The sequence below is a fragment of the Pleurodeles waltl genome, chromosome 3_2 (assembly GCF_031143425.1).
Source record: "Pleurodeles waltl isolate 20211129_DDA chromosome 3_2, aPleWal1.hap1.20221129, whole genome shotgun sequence".
NCBI lineage: Eukaryota > Metazoa > Chordata > Amphibia > Caudata > Salamandridae > Pleurodeles > Pleurodeles waltl.
In genome coordinates, this window is record NC_090441.1 from 138,183,241 (window position 1) to 138,197,409 (window position 14,169).

Below are 14,169 nucleotides of genomic sequence, written 5' to 3' on the forward strand. Positions count from 1 at the left end.
TTAAACTGTAGGTAGAACCTCCTAGCAGCAGGTACTTCGATATGTAGTGCTACAAGTATGTGGAACTTGAGTGCAATGGCCTAGGTGTGCATGCTAATCATGATCATGGGTGTTCTTGCAACTCTGTGTCTGATGTAAGTCAGGCCTTACTGGAAGTATATGTTGTGTACCAAGTTCTGCATTTCCTGACGTGTGTCCCTATGATTGGTCTAGGGTTTGCTGACTCCTCATTGTTAATAGACCTTACTTGTGGTGTGTGTGTAAAGCCAAACACGTGTGGAGTTTTCTATACACTCCTCGGTGTACATGTTGTTGGAAATTGAGAGTTGTTTATCCACCCCCCCACCCTCAAACACAGGCATGGGTTTGTGAATGGGGTACTGAGTACTGATGCTACCAGTATGTTACACATACATGTGAATAAGTGACTGGTTGGAACCTAGTATACACACTCAGGTTTGGCACTTGGTACTATACTGGCAAGTCCATTTACAACTTGCAGACCATGTGGCTTTAGTTTTGCATTCCGTACACTGACATTTGTAGCCCAGGTCTTGGCGGAGGATATGCAGCATGATTGTTAGCTGATAACTGGCAGAACTCAGATGGCAAATCAAAGCCAGTTGTTACCCATCTTGTAGGTTATGGATGTGCTATGTGTGATGTGACCATTGTAGGCTGGCCTGCCATGTACTCATCAGGGACATTCAATGATCTGTATTGTGATATGAGCTGTTACAAGTACAGTAGATGTATTGTCTGATTAACTTCTTGTGCCATTTCACACAATGCAGTTACTAATGTAGAATATTTGCATTTGTCTTCACAGCTTCAAACATGACTCCAGACCAGGTCCGTGAATTCCAGTGCCGGACCATGAGATACCAGCACATCCTGCTGGTGGAGTCTGGGTTCAGGAGGATGACCTGTCGATATCGCCATGAACGGGCCTCTGGGGCATGGAGGGCATTCCCACAGGGTGGCCCTACTTTGCCCACCACAGCCACCACCAGCACAACCACCACTTCAAGCCAGGTGGGACTGTTGTGCCTACATCTGCTGGACTTCCAGGCCCCAGCATTGGTACAGGTGCAGGACAGCCCACTGGCCTTGGCTCCACACACAAACAGACCTCCTCCACCAGTACCCAGACTGCCCCACCTCCATCTGTTGACCCTGCAGCCTTCCACATCATGGAACGGAAGATGGACCGTGTGCTGCACAAGTTAAGCCACCTGAGCCGGGATGTGCGCCACATTAACTGGCGAATGAAGTCAATCAAGAGGACCCACAGGGCCAACCTCTAGACGGTTTTTAAAATAGACATGATTCCCTCCCCTCCCTCCTCTTTCCTTGTTCTTATAGTGGGCTTAAGGGGCTTAGTTTTAGGTTAGTATAGGCTGTTAGTTTAGTTAGTGTTAGTGGGTGGGGGGGGTCCTCATTCTTTCTATTTTTCCTTATTAAGTGTGTGGACTATGTTGGGGTTCTTGTGTGTTTAATAAAAAAAATATATATATATATATTTATATATTTGTTTAGGATAGTATAGTATGTGTTTAGGTTAGTATGTGTTGTCCTCCATGTGTCCGTCTCATAAGGGGGGAGGATGTTTAGAACGTTTCGTTACATGTGATAAGTAAGTGTAGCTTAGGTTAGTTAGGGACAGTTGTGGGTAATGAGTAGTCAGGGTAGATTAGGGTAGGTAAGATTTTTCCCTCAGTTTCCTCTTCTGTGATTAGCATTTAATAAATATTTGGTTAACCCTTAACAGTATGTGTTAAATGGTACTTGATCCTGGGTTTGGAATCAGTGTACATGACTTTTGTACTATTACATTTGTGTACTATGCTACAAACAAATCCAAACTGAGCTGTACTATTGGCAGCTACCCCAGAGCTACCTTGCAAAGTTTTCACCCTTCGTTGCAACCACCAATCGCAGTTTTGTGTCAAAAAGTATAAATATGGCCCTTTGTGCTTACAAGAGACATTTGTTGCTTTTAAGAGACTAAAGACACTTTATATTATTTTTACAGTGAAATTGCTAAATATACTTATTGCATCTTAATCGTTTTGACCTGCATCTTACCAGATAAATATTATATATTTTTCTATACATTGTGTGGTGTATTTTTGTGGTGTTCTACTGTGTTATTGCATGATTTATTACACAAAGACTTTACACATTGCCTTCTAAGTTAAGCCTGACTGCTCAGTGCCAAGCTGCCAGAGGGTGGGCACAGGATAATTTGGATTGTGTGTGACTTACCCTGACTAGAGTGAGGTTCCTTGCTTGGACAGGGGGTAACCTGACTGCCAAAGACCCCATTTCTAACATCTGCTCACTCCATTGGTTCTCTTGCACAGGCAGCAGAAATGTGGACAGGCAGGTGCAAATGGCAGGTGCTGTGGAAAGTGAATGCAGGGTTCCTGTTATCCGCTGTGTTAATGGAGGAGGCAAGTTTTATTCCACCACTCTATTTCTACTGGAAGCACTAAAGTTGCCCCAAAGGCCTCTTCAACTCTTTGTCTCCTTAAGGGCACTTAGGATGCTGTGCAGACTGCAAAGGCACTGTGGAAGGGGAGCACATGGTGCAGAACCGTGGCCCAGAGGTGCATGCAGGTGCCCCCAAGAGCACATGCCTCACCAGCTGCGTGCCATTCAGGGAACCCACAGCCTATTGCTTGGGACCTCCTTTCACCTTGCTCCTTACTGCTATTCCTCTGGAGTCTCACTGTAGCACTATTTCTCCAAAGCACTTAATACTGTACATGCTTAACCCACTTGGGCTCCCCTCACTAGGGTCCCTTATTGGCTCCCAACATCTGCTTCTTGGGACTCAGCACTTGGGAATTGTAACTCCTTCGCCGTTGAGGCGCTCCTTACTTCGTACTGTGTCATGATCAGCTGAATTGCGAAGGTCGTGGAACCAGTCACACAAACTGTAACTCCAATTAGAACTGCGGGTCCAATCAGTACGTGCCTGTATCCTATGGGGGAGGTAGGCCTTGCAGTTGTAAAAAAATGAGTTAAAGAGTTTTTCACTACCAGAACATATAAAACTTAATATGACATGTCTGTTATTTTTGTTTACATTGCACCCTGTCTTGTGGGCTGTTTAGAGCTTACTCTAGGGGTGACTTATATGTATTAAGAAGGAAGGTTTGGTCCAGACAAAATGGCTTACTTTGTCACCAAAATGGCAGTTTAAAACTGCACACATAGGCTGCAATGAGAAACCTGAGACATGTTTAAAAGGCTACTTGAGTGGGCAACACAAGTGCTACAGGCCCGTTTCTAGTATTTAATTTCCAAGCCTTGGGCACATGTAGCACCACTTTCCTAGGGACTTACACGTCAACTAAATAGGCCAATTGCGTATAAGCCAATGTTACAATTTTTAAAGGAGTGAGCACAAGCACTTTAGCACTGGTTAGCAACGGTAAAGTACACAGAGTCCCAAGGCCAGCAAAAATGAATTCAGCAAAAAACGTGAAGGGCAAAGGAAAAACATTTGCAGGTGACCCTCCAAAGAGGGCCAGTTCCAACACTACTCACTTATAACTACTCCTTCAAATGACAAATGGAATGGTTAGAAAACATACCCAGACATTATGGCATTTTAGTGAAACAGAGCTCTCCTTCGAAAAAAATATTTTCCCAGGGGAGGAATTCATTAAATAAGAATGAGTACATCTGTTTTCATTACTCGTGTTCTTAGTGTTGCTGACAATCCTCATGCTTAAATGCAGAGGATGAGTACACCTGGATCTCGGTGATTTACATGGATATGTGTTTCATTGTGGGAATTTGGTGAATCTCTAAAAAGTCAGAACATATTCAAACGGAGTCAGTAAATTATAAGAATACATTTATGATTTGTTTTGCTTTGTAACAAACCTCAGAATATTTTATCTCAGACTATAATTCATTTGTAAAACAAATCCCCTATTTCAGGAATTCATGTTACCTACGACCTTGCTCGTTTCAGAGGTTGTTCTTAATCTAAAGGTGATAATATTCTGATGGAGTAATAGAGTTACCATAATAAAGAGATTTTTGATCACACCATGTCTAAATGCAGAACCGTACTAATACTACCACAACTTTTCTGCATTCTTTTAAACTTTTAGGCGTGACTAGCTTTTACAGGTGAAAAACAGCCATAGCCTTCCTGTGCTGTAATGCTCTGTTAATGCACTGCAGTATTTTTAAGTCCCTTTTTATTATTTCAATGAAATATTATACATCTTCACAGAACCTTTGCAGCATTTCACCTTTTCTCACATATGGCCAGTATGCAGATACATACATGAGTGAGAGCATTTATTTGGATATAAATGATACAACAAATCAAACTAGTATAGGTAAAACATCTACATTTCATCCAGGAGCATTGTTTGCAGAGTTCAGCTGTTGGTATCCCAGACATTCGTAGGTTGACCAGGATCTGAGGGGCACCTCAGATTTCACGAATGCCTCTGGGGTACCGAATTGTACTCCCCAGAGCCCTCCTCCCTTCTGATACTTCAGCAACCACCTCTGCCCGCTCCACATACAGATCTGGGTACTACACTGTTATTTGACAGGATATTTGTAAAACAGTGTAATGGTAAACATGTGTGTTAGAAATGGGGTCTTTGGTTGGCAGTCAGGCTACCCCCTGTCCAAGCAAGGACCTCTAGTCAGGGCAAAAGAGAAACACAACTGATTAACCCCCACACTCACTCCTTGGTATCTTGGCATGAGCAGAAAGGCTTAACCCAGAAGCAATGTGTAAAGTATTTGTACCAATACACACAGTAATACAGTGAAGACACTACACAATGGACACCACACCAGTTTGGAAAAATAGGCAATATTTATGTAAATCAAACAAAACCAAAACTGCAAAAATCCAACATATGCAAGTCAAGATATGAACTTTCAAAAGAATGAGTCTTACTCCATAGAAAACAATAGAAACTTTGATTTTACACAAAGTACCTGGTTTGCGTAAAAAAAAAAAGCAGCACGGGCGAGCGTGTGTCGGAAAAGTCAGTGATGCGCTGATTCCTTACTCGTAAGTGAGGCTGTGCATCATTTCTTCTCCAGTCGGGTCAGCGATGCATCGTTTTTCACTCCCGCAAAAGAGAGATACATCAAATTTCGGACAGAGCACTTCGGATCTGCACAGCGTCACGATTACTTTGACGCTGTGTGAGAAATTCGGTTGCACAGTCTTAGAAAACACGCTGTGTGGGGTTTGCGTCATTTTTCCAGCCGCGATGCGTTACTCTCCCAGCCACGATGCAAATGGAGCATCGATTTTAGCTGCTAAGTGGGTGGCGCATTGTTTTTCAGCTGCTTTGCTGGTGATGCATTTAAAATTTCCCTGCACGGTCTTCTGTGCGTGGATTTCAGTCCGTGTTCTGCCAACTTCACCTTTCAAGCCCCCGGGGACTTGATGGGGCACCACTTGACAGGGCAGGAGCCTCAGTAGAGAGTCCAGGTGCTGGCCGAGGAAGTCTTTGATGGCCCTGAGACTTCAAAACAGGAGACAAGCTCAGTTCAAGCCGTTAGAGATTCTTTTCAAGCAGGAATGCACAACAAAGTCGAGTCTTTGTCCCCTATCACAGGCAGAAGCAGCAACTGCAGGATAGCCCAACAAAGCACAGTCACAGGCAGGGGCAGCACTTTTCCTCAGCTCTTCAGGTTTTCTCCTTGGCAGAGGTTCCTCTTGAATACAGAAGTGATGTTGAAGAAATCTAAAGTCTAGGGTTTTGGGTCCAATACTTAGACCCCTTCCTGCTTTGAAGTTCCCCAACTTGAAAGAAAAAGTCTCTGTTGTTTACTGGATCCTGCCTTGCTTAGGCCAGGCCCCAGACACACACCAGGGGGTTGGAGACTGCATTGTGTGAGGGCAGGCACAACCCATTCAGGTGAAAGTAACTACTCCTCACGCCACTCTAGCTCAGATGGCCCATCAGGATACACAACAGCTCCCTTTGTGTCACTGTCTAGAGGGGATTCACTAACAGCCCAACTGTCAGTTTGACCCTGACAGGGAATACACAAGCAGGCAGAGTCACAGAATTGTTTATGCAAGATAATGCCCACTTTCTAAAAGTTACATTTTCAAACTGACAATTTAAAAAACAACTTTACCAAAGGGTGTATTTTGAAATTGTGAGTTCAGAGACACCAAACACCACATTTGCATCTGCTCCGAAGGGAACACTGCACTTAAAAGTTATTTAAAGGCAGGCCCACATTAACCTATGAGAGAGCTAGGCCTTGCAACACTGAAATACAAATTTGGCAGTATTTCACTGTTAAGAGATGTAAAACACAACAGTACATGTCCCACCTTTAATATACACTGCACCCTGCCCATGGGGCTACCTGGGGCCTACCTTAAGGGTTCCTTACATGTAGAAAAGGGGAATATTTAGGCCTGGTAAGTGGGTGCACTTGCCAGGTAAAATTGGCAGTTTAAAACCGCACACTCAGACACTGCAGTGGCAGGTCTGAGCCATGTTCACAGGGCTACGCATGTGGGTGGCACAACCAGGCTTTGCTTCCAGCACACACAAAGGAACCTGACACTAGCCAGACTTCCTGAAGCCTTGACAAGGCCTGGGGAGAACCTTCCAGAGCCAGATGGGGGAAGGGTGTTCTCCCACACAAAATAGGGCACCAAATATGAAATTTGGACCCCCAGAAAAAACCTTCAGTACATTCCTGAATCTGTGGACATTACAGAAGGGAGACTGACCTGCCACCAGAGGCCTACCCTACTGTTACCAGATAATTCTCCTTCTGCTTGAGAACTGTGCTGCCCTCTGAGAAGGAAAACTAGACCTGCTCCCTTAATCCCAGGCTAATCTGAGTGACTGCAAAGGTCAGTTGGCTGACCTTCTGTCTAAACTGCAGGAACATAACAACTTCCAGAGGCCTCCCTGCCACTGTCCAGCTGACCTGTTCCACTGGACCTGACTGGATCTGCAACTGGACCTGTCTGAGCCCTGCTGACCTCTGCTGAAATGAGTCCCTGATTCCAAAATAGGCACCTCCCTAGGCCCGGACCCTTGGCTAGAATCAAAGTATAATCTTCCTTCTAATTACAGGTTTCATCAGAATTGACACAGTGCAACGCAACTCCATGCAGAACATCACACTGCAGCCCTTGCAACTCTTGATCCGGACAATCGCAGTGCAATGCAAAGCCTTTCATTAAGGACATAAGATACTATTCTTAGTTGGAAAAACCTGGTCTCAGTATCTGGCCTGCACGCCATTGCGGTCGGCTTGAGCTTGTGACTTTTCCCAAGGCTTGTATAAATACATGACCACAAGTCATACTTTGTGCTTATGAGCACTATTTCAATAAAAACGTTAACATTGAATATCTCGAGGCTCTGTTGATTGGATTTTTGTAGTATTATTACGATTTACTCTAGTTTTCTAAATTGGTTTGGAATTCTTCTTGCGTGTTGTAACTTTATTACTAATTGTGTGCTGCATAAATACCTTACACTTGGCCTCTAAGTTAGGTGTGACTGCTTTGTGCCAAGCTACCACAGGGTTATGCACAGGTTAATATAGTGACTTTCATGTTTGACCAAAACAAGGACTGTGATTGTTGTCTAGGTGGGGCTTCTACCCCTCTCAACCAAGAACCTAATTTCTTACACTATCCTATTACGAAAGCAGTTTTCCGGAAGTGGTAAACTGTGACAACAATGTTTATGCACATTTTGTTGTGCAGCATTTTGTTTGATATTTTGTACTATGATTGTTTTTTTTTCTGTTTAAACTGTTTTGTGTATTGTGGTGTTTTGACATCGTGTTATGTTCTGTTGTTTACTTTAGATATGGCAACAAATGTGGCTAAATTTTTAGCCAAAAGCAGCACTTGTCTTTAAAGTGCCTCTTTCAGCAACCATTTGCCATTATCTAAGGTAGAAAAATAATGGGGTTTGATCACAAAACATTGGGACAGGTGCTATTAAGGTATTGTTAGTGTTAAAGCAGAAATCTCAGCTATATTTTCGTCATAGCAGACTAGATAGTGGATTTCATACTTTAGGTCGATGAACCGACCCAAATCTGCTTTAAAGAAAACGTCATAGAGAAAACATCATAAAAACATCAAACAATTTCATTGTTCAGCAATAATAGCACACCATGATCAATTCGACCATCAATAACCACACCAGCTTATTTAAGAAGTTAAAGTATTTATTTCCGTATATTAACAAAGCTAAAGTCATGAAAATAATTCACAATGATACATATAAGGAAACAATAAAGGCTGATTTAGTCGTCGAATTAACCTAAACGTAATCAAGGTCATAAATATCAATAACTTAATAGAGAATACACAAAACCATAATAATAGAAACTGAGCAAGAGATATTGAATACTTTGAAGTAACAAAGAAAGGAGTCAATGACCATTCATGAGTATAAGAGTAACACTTCACTAACCACTAATTAGCATCAACATGTTGGACTTCATGTAAAAAAGATTTATTAAAACAAATTTAGAAAACATCTAGCAATGGTGCTATTAAAAATAAGCAGCAGTATTAAAACATTGGCAGTTGGTACCTGGAAAACAAAAGACAAATAACATTGCACAGATCTTACATTTACCCAATCTTTAAAGTAATCAGCAACAACTTATACTTCATCAGGAGGACAACAGCGTCAGAATCTGGAACAGGAACGGGGTAGGGGAATGGTTTAGAGTTTGGACTATAGATTACTAGACCATCATAGCATTAGTTCAGTATTTAACAGCAATAATAAACTCAGAAAATAATAAACACCAGAATCTCAGTAGACTAACTGGCAAAGCCTGAAATGTCAAAGTGACAGATCATAGAAGGCAAAGTCTCTGGAACCCAGACAAATGAAATGACTAATGACCCCAAACTAATGGTCACTGAACATTAAATTAAACTTGCTAAACTCTTGTGATTGGCATGAGGTGAGAAAATTATACCCAATAAGAAAGTTAACAGATATCAGATTTATATAAAATGTTAGCTCTAGAGATTGTTATTGGTGGTTGTTTTCATTGATGAAACTCGAACAAATACAAATGTATCTTGCTAGCCTTCTTCTACGGTTGCATCTGTAGGCCTTTTTGTTCAGCACCTTCAGCATACGTTGTTACAGGACAATGATTACAAAATATGGAAACATTTCTCATTGCACCATTTCCTCAAGGGAAAAACACATGGATTAGAAACATAACTACAGACAAGTATGCAAGTTAAATGAATGAAGTCTGTTCGACAAGGGAGATGAAGTACACTAGAAACATTTCATACAGGTACCATTGCACAGTGGCCTTTCTTCTGCTTCAGACCCAGCAGAGACCACGAAATACTCATTTTATTTCAGCATTTATTTTAGCAGAGATCACTCTCAACCCATTCGCTGCCAGGCCTTTCCGCCCCTCAGATGCCAAGCCTTTTTTTGGCTGTTTGGGGCAGCTTGCGCTTAGACTCTCATAACTTTTTGTCCACATAAGCTACCCAAGCCAAATTTGCGTCCTTTTTTCCCAACACCCTAGGGATTCTAGAGATACCCAGACTTTGTGGGTCCCCCTGAAAGAGACCAAGAAATTAGTCAAAATACAGTGATAATTTCATTTTTTTTTAAATCCGATGAAAGGGCTGCAGAAGAAGGCTTGTGTTTTTTTCCCTGAAAATGGCATCAACAAAGGGTTTACAGTGCTAAAATCACCATCTTCCCAGCTTTTAGGAACAGGCAGACTTGAATCATAAAACCCCATTTTCAACACAATTTTGGCATTTTACTGGGACATACCCATTTTTACTAATGTTTGTGCTTTCTGCCTCCTTCCAGTTAGTGACAGAAATGGGTGTGAAACCAATCTTGGATCTCAGAAAGCTAAACATTTCTGAAAAGTAGGCAAAATTCTGAATTCAGAAAGGGGTAATGTGTTTAACTCTGTGAGTCTCTCCTGCGGTGTCAGATTTTTTAAAGCAATATACTGTTACATCTGCTGGACTCTTCTGGTTGCGGGGATATATAGGGCTTGAAGGTTCATCAACCCACCCCCCCCTCCCAGAGCCTTGAGACCCTACTGGGTGAGTAGTGAGCTTAAGAAATTATTTGATTGATTGATTGATTGATTAAGAACCCAAGGTACCCAGAGCCAATAAATGAGCTGCATCTTGTAATGGGTTTTCATTCTATACCGAGTATACAGCAATTCATTTGCTGAAATATAAAGAGTGAAAAACAGGTATCAAGAAAACATTTGTATTTACAAAATGGGCACAAGATAAGGTATTGAGAAGCAGTGGTTATTTGCACATCTCTGAATTCCAGGGTGCCCATACTAGCATGTGAATTAGAGGGCATTTCTCAAAAAGACATCTTTTTTACACACTGTCTCACATGTGGAAGGACAAAATGTAGAGAAACACAAGGGGCAGTAACACTTGTTTTGCTATTCTGTGTTCCCCCAAGTCTCCCAATACAAATGGCACCTCACTTGCGTGGGTAGGCCTAATGCTTGCGACAGGAAATGCAACATGGACACATCACATTTTTACATTGAAATCTGACGTGTTTTTTGCAAAGTCCCTAGGTGTAAATTTTGGCCTCTAACTCAGCCGGCACCTAGGGAAACTTACCAAACCTGTGCATTTTTTAAAACTAGACACCTAGGGGAATCCAGGATGGGGTGACTTGTGGGTCTCTCTCCAGGTTCTGTTACCCAGAATCCTTTGCACACCTCAAAATTTGGCCAAAAAAACCCACTTCTTCCTTACATTTTGATGACAGAAAGTTCTGGAATCTGAGAGGAGCCACGAATGTCCTTCCACCCAGCGTTCCTCCAAGTCTCTCGATAAAAATGGTACCTCACTTGAGTGGGTAGGCCTAGGCCCGCAACAGGAAATGCCCCAAAAAGCAACGTGGACACATCACATTTTTCCAAAGAAAACAGAGCTGTTTTTTGGAAGTGCCTAGCTGTGGATTTTGGCCTCTAGCTCAGCCGGCGCCTAAATAAACCTACCAAACCTGTGCATTTTTTAAAACTAGACACCTAGGGGAATCCAAGATGGGGTGACTTGTGGGGCCCTCACCAGGTTCTGTTACCCAGAATCCTTTGCAAACCTCAAAATTTGGCCAAAAGGACACTTTTTCCTCACATTTTAGTGACAGAAAGTACTAGAATATGAGAGAAGCCACAAATTTTGCAGGGGGGCACCTGCGTTTTTGGTCCTGGACTCAGCATCCATACGGGGAAAACTACAAAACCCAGACATTTCTGAAAACTAGATACCTGAGGGAGTACAGCGAGGTGTGACTTGCGTGGATCCCACAGTGTTTTCTTACCCAGAATCCTCAGCAAACCTAAAATGTAGCTGAAAAAACACTTTTTCCCACATTTCTGTATGGGATCACCTCACCTGGATGAATTTCCTACCACCCAACGTTGCCCTCAGTATCCTGGTGAAAATGATGCCTCACTTGTATAGGTGGGCCAAGTGCATGTGACAGGGAAGAGACAAAAACATGTCGAAATTGAGGTGGAACCAAAGCGGGTCCAAAAGGGCAGTTTGAAAAAAAACATTTTTACGCTGACAAGTGTGGCAGACTTTTTATCAGTATAGATGAGACAATGCTGGGTGGTAGGAATTTTGTGGATTCCTGCAGATTCCGGAAGGTTCCATCACAAAAATGTGGAAAAAATGTGTGATTTCCAGCAAAGTTGGAGGTTTGCATGGCATTGTGGGTAAGAAATTGGTGCAGGGTGCATGTGAAGCACACCACCCCGGACTCACCCAGATGTTTAGTTTTCGGATATGTCTAGGTCTTGTGGATTTTTCTACATGGCAGCGTCCCAAAGTCCAAAAAAGTGCAGCCCTCACCATTCCAAGTGGGACGATTTTGAGAGTTAGGCAAGCTCTCATGGCCCAAATATAAAACCAAAACCCCAAATAATCAAATATCCTCTTGCTTGCCATGGGGTAAGATGTTTTAGTGTGCGTGGGGAGAGCTGAAAGACTGTTACCCCCTTCAGTTGGGGTGAGGGCATAGCCATGCCCAAACTGGTTGGTAGCCACAACCACTCTATTTTTTTTTTTCAATTCCCTGGCATCTAGTGGACTTTCTGCTCGATCCCCGGGGTGTGGATCAGGGGTAATTGTCCCATCTGCTCACTGGTGGGCAGAACAGCTTTGGTCCCATTTATTTGGGGTGGGGGCTGGATAAACAGTTACGTCCTTGGCTGCGAAGGGGTTAAAGAGACAGAATATTTCATCACAGTGTTAACTTAGCAGTAGAAAACATATATGTGCCTTTTACTCAACGGCGGCCATTACGATTAAGTAAATCACTATTTTCATAAACATATCTTTATGGATCGTTTATTTCACACCTTAGTAAATAAGTATGATTAAGTAAAGACATAGGCCCTCATTACAAGATTTGCGGAAAATGCCACCTACCGCCAACATACCGTCACCGTGGCTACCGACCGTCCATCAAATAATGACCGTAGCCGGAATTCCACCAGAAGGCTGGTGGAATTCCAGCTACGGTCATGGCGGTGGACGGCAGTAAGGTGGCGCTGCCGCCAGCAGCAGCTCCACGCCAGCAAAACGCCGCCTACCGCATCATGCCGGAGGCCCCCCTGCAAGCAGGTAAGTTGGGTTCTCTCTGGGGGGTGTTGTGTGCATGTGTGGGTGTGTGTGTGACTGTGTGTGAATGTGTGCATGCATGTGTAATGCATGTGTGCATGAGTGGGTGTGTGTGTACATGCATGTTGTGTTGTGTGATTGGTGTGTGCCTGGATGTATGTTTGTGAGTGTTGCTGTGAGTGTGTATGAATGTATGTATGCTTGGGTGAATGTGTGTATGAGTGTGTGTATGGGTGTGTATGTATTTGCATGTATGTGTGTATATGGGGGGATGGGAGGGGGTGGGTGGAGGAGGGTTTTGAGGAGGGGGAGGGGGCGGGGCTGACCCCTATCAATACCAGAGAAAGAATTCCCTGCCACTGATAGTGCCTATCGCCATAGTTTCCGTGGCGATACAGAAACCACGGAAACCATGGCGGTGGGCAGAGTCAAAATTCCATGGGCGGCCTAGTGACTGTAGTCTCTAGCCCGGCGGTCATTAACGCCGTGGCAGTCAGTGTATTAACTTGGCGGTTTGGCTTTGGCCAAACCGCCAATGTCATAATAGTGGAGGTATGTACCGCCACTATTACACCGACCTCTGGGGTCATAATGACCCCCATAATTATTTACATCAAAGTCTCAGCTCTCACATTAGCTCTAAACATCTTTTACCACAGTATTATGGAATCTGGATTCTGAAGGTGATATTATGTGGCAAGAATATTTTTGCACATTTACTGAATGGAATTTTGTTGTGCTGGTGATGTGTTCTGTTGTTTTTTGTGCTGCTGTCTTTTATGCTGCATTATGTACTTTTGTTGTAATGCAGTTGTCATGTTATGTTATGTTTTGACTGTTATGGGCTTTGTTTATTTTGCAGTGCTATGTGCTTTAAACTTATTATTGTGTTAAGTTTAATTGTTTGCTTTAGATATGTAAAAATCTGTGCTATGTTTCCAGTCAAAAACATCATGCATTGAAAGTTCCTGTGTCAAGCAACCATTTACTAATAGTAGAGTGGTAAAATAGCGCTGCTCCAGCTCTTCAACCACTTAAGACTCCTGTTATCCCAAAAATGTGACTGCTACCAGTGCTCACTTTATACATAGGTGGTCATTCCAGCATCGGCGGTAAAAGCCTCTTACCGCTGTCAGAAGACCGCCACCATACCGCCGCGGCCGCGGTAAACCGCCACAGTCATTCTGACCCACAACACGGAAACCGCCAAAATAGCGTCACCCACAGAAGTCCGCCACACCAAAGGTCAGCGATAAACTGGCTAAAACAAAACCGACACCGTCACGGCAACAGAAATACGCCCACACTATCACGACACACGAATCCACGCGGCGGTCTTTCAAACGTGGTATTCCATTGGCGGTACACACCGCCGCGCTCAGAATACACACAAACCTACAAAACACAGCCACATTGGACAAATCGAAATACACACACCTGATACACATACACACACCACTCCCACACACCCAATTAAATATAAAACACACACCCAC